Source organism: Lissotriton helveticus, chromosome 4_1, assembly GCF_964261635.1.
Source record: "Lissotriton helveticus chromosome 4_1, aLisHel1.1, whole genome shotgun sequence".
NCBI lineage: Eukaryota > Metazoa > Chordata > Amphibia > Caudata > Salamandridae > Lissotriton > Lissotriton helveticus.
Genome location: NC_136063.1, coordinates 1,861,267 through 1,872,338, shown reverse-complemented (window position 1 = coordinate 1,872,338; position 11,072 = coordinate 1,861,267). Strand labels below are relative to the sequence as shown.

At 45.8% G+C, this 11,072-nt stretch overlaps 1 pseudogene; it reads right to left on the bottom strand.

The window, feature by feature from the left end:
* Positions 1-4,810: 4,810 nt before the first annotated feature.
* LOC144828264 (GTPase IMAP family member 4 pseudogene) lies at positions 4,811-5,829 on the bottom strand (annotated as a pseudogene).
* Positions 5,830-11,072: the final 5,243 nt, after the last annotated feature.

Here is an 11,072-nt window from a genome sequence, read left to right as displayed (position 1 = left end):
GAGCTTATCATCAGCGTTACCTACCGTGTGCTGATGACGAGCTGAGCTCGTCATGTAACGCGGTATTTACGAAAATGCCGCACACAGCGGGAAAAACGGCCGCACGCATGCCGTTAAACACATTTTGAACCATACACCAACACTCCGTGCATCGGCATTCTAACAAACACTTCCGCTTTGCTGGAAAGCTTTAAAAGCAGTCTGCTGAAACTGTCCGTATTCCTGCAACGGATCACGGGGTGCGCAGTGGAACATTAAGAGCGCCGGCAAACAAACTCAAAAAGTTTTATTTCTTAAGGAACTCCTACGGAGGTCCACAAAATGCATCAATACAGTAAAAAAGACCATTTTAAATACAATACAAAGAATATTTCCCTTTTTTCCCTAAAATACAACAATAGATTAATAAGTACAGTAGAAGGGTGAATATGCTTTTTATACAGTAATAGCAACTAATAGCAACTTTTTAAGTAATCCCTAATAAATAGCCAGAAAAGCTTAAAAAATTGGAACATTTTATAACAGACCATTTCATTGGGTGGGGCTAAAACAAATATTCTGGCCTCCTGGGCTGAATGAATATTACATTTAATAAATGAGGTCTTAAAAAGAACCGACTTGCCCTTTGTAATTCCGGACACACAAATAAGACATGATTAAGATCCTGGATTTGAGTATAAAATAATTAGCACATTCTCCCCTCTTTCGGGATTTTATCCCATATCCCAGTAGCATCTCTTAAGGGCGACAGATGAATTCTCAAAAGAAGCCTCAGACTTCTAATCCCATGTGGATGATTCCAAATCAAATAAGGTTGTGGCCTTTTCCCCAAGGCACTACCAGTCAGTCAGTCAAAAATACTTTATTTCGGCTATACAGCCATAAAAGCACGGTACATGTTACAATCCATAAAATAAAATAAAATATTACACCTGTAAGGCAGTCGGAAATAAGTATTCAAGACATCAGGTCACTAATAAAAAAATAGAATATTACATCTTTACCATAATATTAGCTGTCACTGCAGATCAACCCGGCCCCCCAAAAAATTGGAACACAGGACTATCGGTGGAACCCAGGTCTCCTACTTTGGAATTTTAAAACTTTTAGGACCAATATCAATAAATTTTTCATATTTTGTTGCATTATTTAAAAAAACATGTTTTTTTAAAGAAAAACATTAAAATGACGTTACCTAAACAGGAAAAAATAAAACAAGAAATATCATCACTGTTCTCTAGATGAGGATATATGAAGACGAAAGATAGTAGTAAAATTAATTAGAGGGCACCATCAAACAATTGCTTAACTCTTTCCCCTTTAGGATTCCTCTGCGTATACACCACATTGCAAACAGAAATTTAGAGGTAGCGACTACAAATAATGGAAGTGTTTCATGTTTGTGTAGCCTGAGGACCGCAATGTGGTTTCTAAGCCCCAAATTTCTGCCGAGTTGGAGAACCCACTTCGATCTAGACCTATGCTACGCAGGACAGAAAAGCATTACATGGAGTTCTGTTTCTTCAGAGGGCGATCTGCTTTGGCTGCACCCTGCCATTTGTTCGTCAATGCACGGAGCGGAAGCGTACCGTGCCTAAATTGTAGAAACAGTTTTTTTTGCCATGAACGGTTGAATACTGTCCAAGGTCAGTTCCAATTTGTACTGCTGCTTGGCATCCGGAAACCTTGATGACAAGCGGCATGAGTTCATGCTCCGGGGCAGTAGGGCAAGTTTATTTTCTTTAAAAACAAGGACTAGGGACTATTTAGAAATGCTTAAACAGGTCTCTTCCGGAGTTGACCACATATTTGCCCATCCCGATGAAAGGCAGACACTCCTAACATAAGACAGCCATGGTAGATTGGTTGCTCCCAGTATGGACATAACATCCCTCAGTTCCTCCCTGTAATTAGCCTACGCAGGCACTACCACAAACCAACTCATTTTGGGACTTAGAATTACTTAAAGCAATATCTCTTGCCATGCTAATAGAGCTTGCAGACTTCTTTATGAGTAGCGTCAATGCAGACTTTGGCAGAGGTGAATTACTATTTAAGCTGAGCCCAAATAAGTCATTTGCATAAGCAAATGATCTAAGAAAGGCTGAATGATCCTTTAGCTTGTCAAAGATTTCCACTCTCAGGGCAGCCCTGAGGGAACCCTCAACTCTCCAAAGGAGAGCGTTCCCCCACCTCAAGACTGCTGACAGAGCTAAAATAAAAGAGGAGACTAGACCAATTATCAAGCGTAAAACATGTGGGGCGGCCAGAGAATTTAGATTACAGATTTGGCGACAGAACAGGCCTTCAGCCTTGTCAAAGGCGAGCCAGTAATTATTATCCAATACTTCTGCAGCATAAGTTAATGAGGGCGGAATTGTAACCTTAAATACTGACAGGACATGACTAAAATGACGTCTCCCACAAATTTTATAAAATCTGTTCAAAGCTCCAGCCTGGGAGGCGGCCTTACCAACACATAATTTAATATGTTCTGAGTCTAGCCCGTTTTTCTCAAAAACCTTTCCCAGATACAAATATGAGTCGACCAGTCCTAGTTCTTCATGCCCTAACAACCACTTATACCCCTTCTTTATTCTATGACCTTTCTTGCAGAAGATTAACATTTTGCTTTTAGAAATATTAATTTTCAAAAAATAACCCTCTGCATATTTAGTTAGGACATCCAGTTGACGTTGCTAGCCGATTGGAGTTAAATCAAAAATTGCAACGTCGTCTGCGTAAAGTAGGGAAGCTATAGACAAGGAACCAATTCTAGGGGCATCCCCCCTCACTGAATCTAACGAACCTGGAAGATCATATATATAGAGGGGAAACAGAAGAGGGGCCAAAAGGCAACCCTGCTTCAGCCCATTATCAATCTCGATCCTGCAAGATAAACCTTGTGGCCTCCCAACATCACATGACACCAGGTGTCTGTATGTAATTCTATCAAGAGGCACAGGAGGTGGTGTGGCATTCGAGATGATGAAGCTTTCTCAACAGCAATTGATGATCCACTTTATCAAATGTCGTGGAGAAATCAATGAAAGCCGTATAGACTGGCACGCTTCATGAGAAAGTGTAGTTCTCTACAATGGTCTTGCAGCCGCAATGTGTTCCAGGGTTCCGTGACTCTTTCTAAAGCCCGCCTGTTCTGGTGGTAAGATCTTCTGAACATTGGCCCATTACTGCAGGTGACAGAGTATGCTTTTTGCAAATAATATGCCTGTAGCGTCCAACAATGCAATCTGTCTAAAACTAGTAGGTTGACTCTTTGGGCCCTTTTTATACAGAGGAACTATAATGCTCCCCTTCCAGGAGGGAGGAGGGGATACTAGTAGTTCGGAAGCAGAAATCAAACAAAGTGCTGTCTCCTTTTTAATTACCACCATTGGAATTCCATCCGGCCCTTGTGCGCCGGAGGATCTACTATTCCTTATGTAACCCACTACTTCATCCCTTGATGGAGGACCATATTCCAGAAGTGAAGACTCCTCTATAGAGGGCGTCAAAAAAGGCACTGTACCATTATTTTAATATAATAGAGAGATATAGACCACCCACTCCCTTTCTGGGATTGGAATAGGCAGAGCCCTCTGTCTTGAATCGCAGTATTCTGTGATCAAATGCCAGTATTGTTTTGAGTTTTTGTCTCTGGCGGCTTCCCTTTACCCGATCCATTTGGCATCAGAATCCCTTCTCTTTTCTCTAAATCTATAATGATTTCTAGCTCGCTTAAGGAGGTTGATTTCTTGTTGTTTACCAATGGAGAATTGTAAATGTTGTCTTCTGATTAAACAGTTAGGGCTAGATGTAGGTAAACAGGTTTCACCGATTCTAAAATACAGAATTTTATGGATTCGGTATTTTAGAATCGGTAAATCCTATGTAGGTAATTATTCTGTAAAATTTACCGAATCGTTAAGCTTCGGTAATTACCGAATCGGTATTTACCAATTCGGTAATTGCCATTCATTCCTATGGGTCTTCATGTCAATTACCGAATCAGTAAATACTGATTCGGTAAAATAGGGAAATAGTCAAGGGCGGCAGGGTGTCACTTTGACACCCTGTTGCACCCCTGAATAGGGCTGGTGTGCACATGTGGCATACATACATGCCCTAAGATGGCAAAGGTGTAAATGCACACATTTGCATTTACACAGGAATTCATTATTTACCACCAACCAATAGTTGGTGGTAAATAACGAATCCTTAAAGCACAGAAGCACTCTTCAAAGTGCTTCCTACATCCCATTTACCGATTCGGTAAATACCAAATCGGTAAAAGATGATTCGGTAAATACCGAATCGGTAAATATACCACCTACATAGGAAAAGGCTTTTACTGGTTGGTAACGGCCGATTTCGGCCGTTACCGACCGGTAAAAGCCTACCTTCATCAGGCCCTTAATTTCTTGATTTAATACTTTCAGCAGTGGCAAACCCTGGTTTACAACAAGGGCCAGTTGAGTCAGTACTTACATTTTTTATCTCCAGCATTTGTGCCTCGAAAAACTGTAGAATGTTATAGGAATCAGAACCCTGCATTTCTACGTAATCTTTCTTCACCATCGCACCTACCTCGGTGGTATCTTTTGGGGTCCAAAAGGAGCAGCCGTTAGCTTTATTAAAGACCACCCAGCCCTGGTCCAGGTTCCCTTGGTTCAATGCGGGTAAATCGAAAGCAATTGTCAAACCCAGTACACTCTGGTCACTCCATATTGACGGAGATACCACTAAGTTTTCTCAGGCCCCAGACATTTGGTAGGAGACAACCACGTAATCCAATAAGCTTTGTGTATGATGGATTGAGGAAAAGAAAGTAGGCACTGAGTGATCAGTGAGCAAGTGTGAGCTGAAGACGTTTCAGAGTGAAAATACAAGCGCAGGAGCTGTCGGCCCCTGGTCAGGGGCTGCATTTCTCTTTCCCCTGTTCAAGCTGTTTTTGGGTTATTTGAATATCGTGTTCCAGGCCGCTGCCAGCGCATCGGACACACCCCATGTCCTCGCCACCAGGACCCTGTTCTTGGCCTCTTGGCGGGGAGTCGGCAGCTCTCCATCCCTCCGCCCAGCCCTACGCCTCTCATCCCTGATCTCTCTCTCCTGTCTCTGGATCTCCTCCTCCGCCCTCTCAAACCTCTCATTTGTGTAGCAGGAGCCCCCGTTGACCTCCACCATCCTCTGGACCATTGCGATCAGCGCCTCCACCTGCTGCTCCCGCTCCTCCCCCTGAGCCCGGTTGTTGAAGCCCAGATAGCGCCCCCCACAGGCCCCGACCACTGCTCTCAGGCTGGGATGCAAGCCTCGGATGTAGTCTTCCAGGGTGACTCCATCCTTCTCCAGGTCATCCATCCGTGTGAACAGGACCAGCGTGAACCTCGAGGCCTCCTCTCCGAACAGAGCCTGGATGTCCCGGACGGCCCTCGCCTCATCCGGGGCGAAGCGAGAGGCCTGAACCACCAGGAGGAAGGCGTGGGGCCCGGGGGCCGCCATCACTGCACATCTAGAGACCTCTTGAGAGATGACTGAAACTGGAACCCTGGGGTCGAGCAGTCTAGAGGTGTCCACGACCACAACCCTTCGCCCGTCCCTCACACACGACCCTTCCTCGCATTCACTTCTGGCTGCATTTGAAGACAGTCTGGAGACAAACTCTCTCCGCCCGAGGATGCTGTTTCCGGTCGCACTTTTCCCGTTTCCCGTCTTTCCCACCAGGACAATCCTCAGCTCACTGGGCCCTGGGAAGAGAAGAGAACACAGGTTACACAACGTAACACTCAGGTCACAGAGGTCACGCATAACTCACACACAGGTTACACACAGGTCACACTCAGGTCACAGAGGTCACGCATAGCTCACACACAGGTTACACAACGTCACACTCAGGTTGCAGAGGTCACGCATAACTCACACACAGGTCACACTCAAGTCGCACTCAGGTCACAGAGGTCACATATAGCTCACACACAGGTCACACTCAGGTCACACTCTGGTCACAGAGGTCACGCATAGCACACACACAGGTTACACAACATCACATTCAGGTCACAGAGGTCACGTACTGCTCACACACAGGTCACCATCAGTTCGCACTCAGGTCACAGAGGTAAAGCATAGCTCACACACACGTCACACTCAGGTCGTACTCAGGTCACAGCGGTCACGCATAGCTCACACACAGGTTACACAACGTCACACTCAGGTCACAGAGGTCACGCATAGCTCACACACAGGTCACACTCAGGTCACACTCCCATCACGGAGGTCACACATAGCTCACACACAGGTTGCACAACGTCAAACTCAGGTCACAGAGGTCACGCATAGCTCACACACAGGTCACACTCAGGTCACACTCCGGTAAAAGAGGACACACATAGCTCACATACAGGTTACATAACGTCACACTCAGGTCACAGAGGTCACGCATAACTCACACACAGGTCACACTCAGGTCGCACTCAGGTCACAGAGGTCACACATAGCTTACACACAGGTTACACAACGTCACACTCAGGTCACAGAGGTCATGCATAACTCACATGCAGGTCACACTCAGGTCACAGAGGTCACGCATAGCTCACACACAGGTTACACAATGTCACACTCAGGTCACAGAGGTCACGCATAGCTCACACACAGGTCACACTCAGTTCTCATTCAGGTCACAGAGGTCATGCATAGCTCACACACAGGTTACACAACATCACATTCAGGTCACAGAGGTTATACAACGTCACACTCAGGTCACAGAGGTCATGCATAGCTCAAACACAGATCACACTCAGGTCACACAGAAGTCACACACAGCTCACACACAGGTCACACAACATCACACTCAGGCCACAGAGGTCACGCATAGCACGCACACAGGTTACAAAACATCACACTAAGGTCACAGAGGTCATGCATAGCTCACACACAGGTCACACTCAGGTCGCACTAAGGTCACAGAGGTCACGCATAGCTCACACACAGGCCACACAATATCACACTCAGGTCATAGAGGTCATGTATAACTCACACACATGTCACACTCAGGTCGCACTCAGGTCACAGAGGTCACACACACAACATCACACTCAGGTCACAGAGGTCACACATAGCTTACACACAGGTTACACAACGTCACATTCAGGTGACAAAGGTCATGCATAGCTAACACACAGGTCACACTCAGGTCGCACTTAGGTCACAGAGGTCACACATAGCTCACACACAGGTCACACAACATCACACTCAGGTCACAGAGGTCACACATAGCACACACACAGGTCACACTCAGGTCACAGAGGTCACGCATAACACACACACATCACTCTCAGGTCATACTCAGGTCACAGAGGTTACGCATAGCTCACACACAGGTCACACAACATCACACTCAGGTCACAGAGGTCACGCATAGCTCACACACAGGTCACACTCAGGTGACACTCAGGTCACAGAGGTAGCGCATAGCTCCAACACAGGTCACACTCAGGTCGCACTCAGGTCACAGAGGTCACGCATAGGTCCAACACAGGTCACACTCACGTCGCGCTCAGGTCACAGAGGTAACACATAGCTCACAGACAGGTTACACAACATCAAACTCAGGTCACAGAGGTTACGCATAGCTCTCACACAGGTCACACTCAGGTCACACTCCGTCACAGAGGACACACATAGCTCACATACAGGTTACATAACGTGACACTCAGGTCACAGAGGTCACGCATGGCTCACACACAGGTAACACACATGTCATACTCAGGTCACAGAGGTCCCGCATAGCTCACACACCGGTCACACTCAGGTCGCAATCAGGTCACAGAGGTCACACTTAGCTCACACACAGGTTATACAACATCACACTCAGGTCACAGAGGTCACGCATAACTCACACACACGTCACACTCAGGTCACACTCAGGTCACAGAGGTCACGCATAGCTCACACACAGGTTACAAAACATCACACTAAGGTCACAGAGGTCATGCATAGCTCACACACAGGTCACACTCAGGTCGCACTAAGGTCACAGAGGTCACGCATAGCTCACACACAGGCCACACAATATCACACTCAGGTCATAGAGGTCATGTATAACTCACACACATGTCACACTCAGGTCGCACTCAGGTCACAGAGGTCACACACACAACATCACACTCAGGTCACAGAGGTCACACATAGCTTACACACAGGTTATACAACGTCACATTCAGGTGACAAAGGTCATGCATAGCTCACACACAGGTCACACTCAGGTCGCACTAAGGTCACAGAGGTCACGCATAGCTCACACACAGGCCACACAATATCACACTCAGGTCATAGAGGTCATGTATAACTCACACACATGTCACACTCAGGTCGCACTCAGGTCACAGAGGTCACACACACAACATCACACTCAGGTCACAGAGGTCACACATAGCTTACATACAGGTTACACAACGTCACATTCAGGTGACAAAGGTCATGCATAGCTAACACACAGGTCACACTCAGGTCGCACTTAGGTCACAGAGGTCACACATAGCTCACACACAGGTCACACAACATCAAACTCAGGTCACAGAGGTCACACATAGCACACACACAGGTCACACTCAGGTCACAGAGGTCACGCATAACACACACACATCACTCTCAGGTCATACTCAGGTCACAGAGGTTACGCATAGCTCACACACAGGTCACACAACATCACACTCAGGTCACAGAGGTCACGCATAGCTCACACACAGGTCACACTCAGGTGACACTCAGGTCACAGAGGTAGCGCATAGCTCCAACACAGGTCACACTCAGGTCGCACTCAGGTCACAGAGGTCACGCATAGGTCCAACACAGGTCACACTCACGTCGCGCTCAGGTCACAGAGGTAACACATAGCTCACAGACAGGTTACACAACATCAAACTCAGGTCACAGAGGTTACGCATAGCTCTCACACAGGTCACACTCAGGTCACACTCCGTCACAGAGGACACACATAGTTCGCATACAGGTTACACAACATCACACTCAGGTCACAGAGGTCACGCATAACTCACACACACGTCACACTCAGGTCACACTCAGGTCACAGATGTCACGCATAGCTCCCACACAGGTCATACAACATCACACTCAGGTCACAGAGGTCACGCGTAGCTCACACACATGTCACACTCAGGTCGCACTCAGGTCACAGAGGTCACGCATAGCTCACAAACAGGTCACACAACATCACACTCAGGTCACAGAGGTCACGCATGGCTCACACACAGGTAACACACATGTCATACTCAGGTCACAGAGGTCCCGCATAGCTCACACACCGGTCACACTCAGGTCGCAATCAGGTCACAGAGGTCACACTTAGCTCACACACAGGTTACACAATGTCACACTTAGGTCACAGAGGTCACACATAGCTCACGCTCAGGTCACGCTCAGGTCGCACTCAGGTCACAGAGGTCACACATAGTTCACACACAGGTTACACAACGTCACACTCAGGTCACAGAGGTCACGCATAGCTCACACACAGGTTATACAATGTCACACTCAGGTCACAGAGGTCACGCATAACTGACACGCAGGTCACACTCAGGTCACAGAGTTCATGCATAGCTCTCAAACAGGTTACACAACATGACACTCAGGTCACATAGGTCATGCATAGCTCACACACAGGTTACATAACGTCACACTCAGGTCACAGAGTTCATGCATAACTCACACACAGGTCACACTCAGGTCGCACTCAGGTCACAGAGGTCACACATAGCTCACAGACAGGTTACAAAACATCACACTCAGGTCACAGAGGTCAAGCATAGCTCACACACAGGTTACACTAGTCACACTCAGGTCACAGAGGTCATGCATATCTCACACACAGGTCACACTCAGGTCGCACTCAGGTCATGGACGTCACGCATAGCTCACACACAGGTCACACACCATCACACTCAGGTCACAGAGGTCACGCATAGCACATACACAGGTCACACTCAGGTCACAGAGGTCAAGCATACCTCACACACAGATTACACAACATCACACACATGTCACAGAGGTCAAGCATAGCTCACACTCAGATCATGCAGGGCTCACACACAGGTCACACTCAGGTCACAGAAGTCACGCGGGGCTCACACACAGGTTACACAATGTCACACTCAGGTCACAGAGGCCACGCATAGCACACACACATGTCACATTCAGGTCGCACTCAGGTCACAGAGGTCACACATATCTCACACACAGGTCACACAACATCACACTCAGGCCATAGAGGTCTTGCATAGCACACACACAGGTTACACAACATCACACTCAGGTCACAGAGGTCACGCATAACTCACACACAGGTTACACACAGGTCACACTCAGGTCACAGAGGTCACGCATAGCTCACACTCAGGTCGCACTCAGGTCACAGAGGTCACGCATAGCTCACACACAGGTTACACAATGTCACACTCAGGTCACAGAGGGTGCACAGACATAATATCGACTCCACAATATCGAATGGACAAAATATCGAGTTTTAAATATCGTTTGGAGAAAATATCGACAGGACAGAATATCGACAGCCAAAATATCGTTTTTAAGGTAAGTGAAGTAATATCGACTGTAAATAATATCGAAAGTAAAAAATATCTTTTTTTATATAATATGTAATTATTTATAGTGTTTTTATGTTATAATATGGGTGAAAAGTGTCATTTTATGTTATAATTATTTTTAATTAATGATTTTTTTTTAATTATTGTGTAATTTTATTTAAATTATTGTGTAATTTTATTCTGTAGCGGGTTGTGGGTTTATAGGGGAATAGGGTGGGAAGGAATTTCATTATAATTAATTAAATATGTAAATGTATTAATTGGTAGTAATAATTAATTAATTGGTAATTAAATATATGTTAATTATTTAAAATGTAATTGGTAATTAATTTAATTTAATTGATTAATTGCTAATTATGTAAATTAAAATAATATATTTCCTGTAGCGGGTTGTGGGTTTATAGGGGAATAGGGTGGGAAGTAATTTAATTTTTATTTATTAAATATGTAAATGTATTA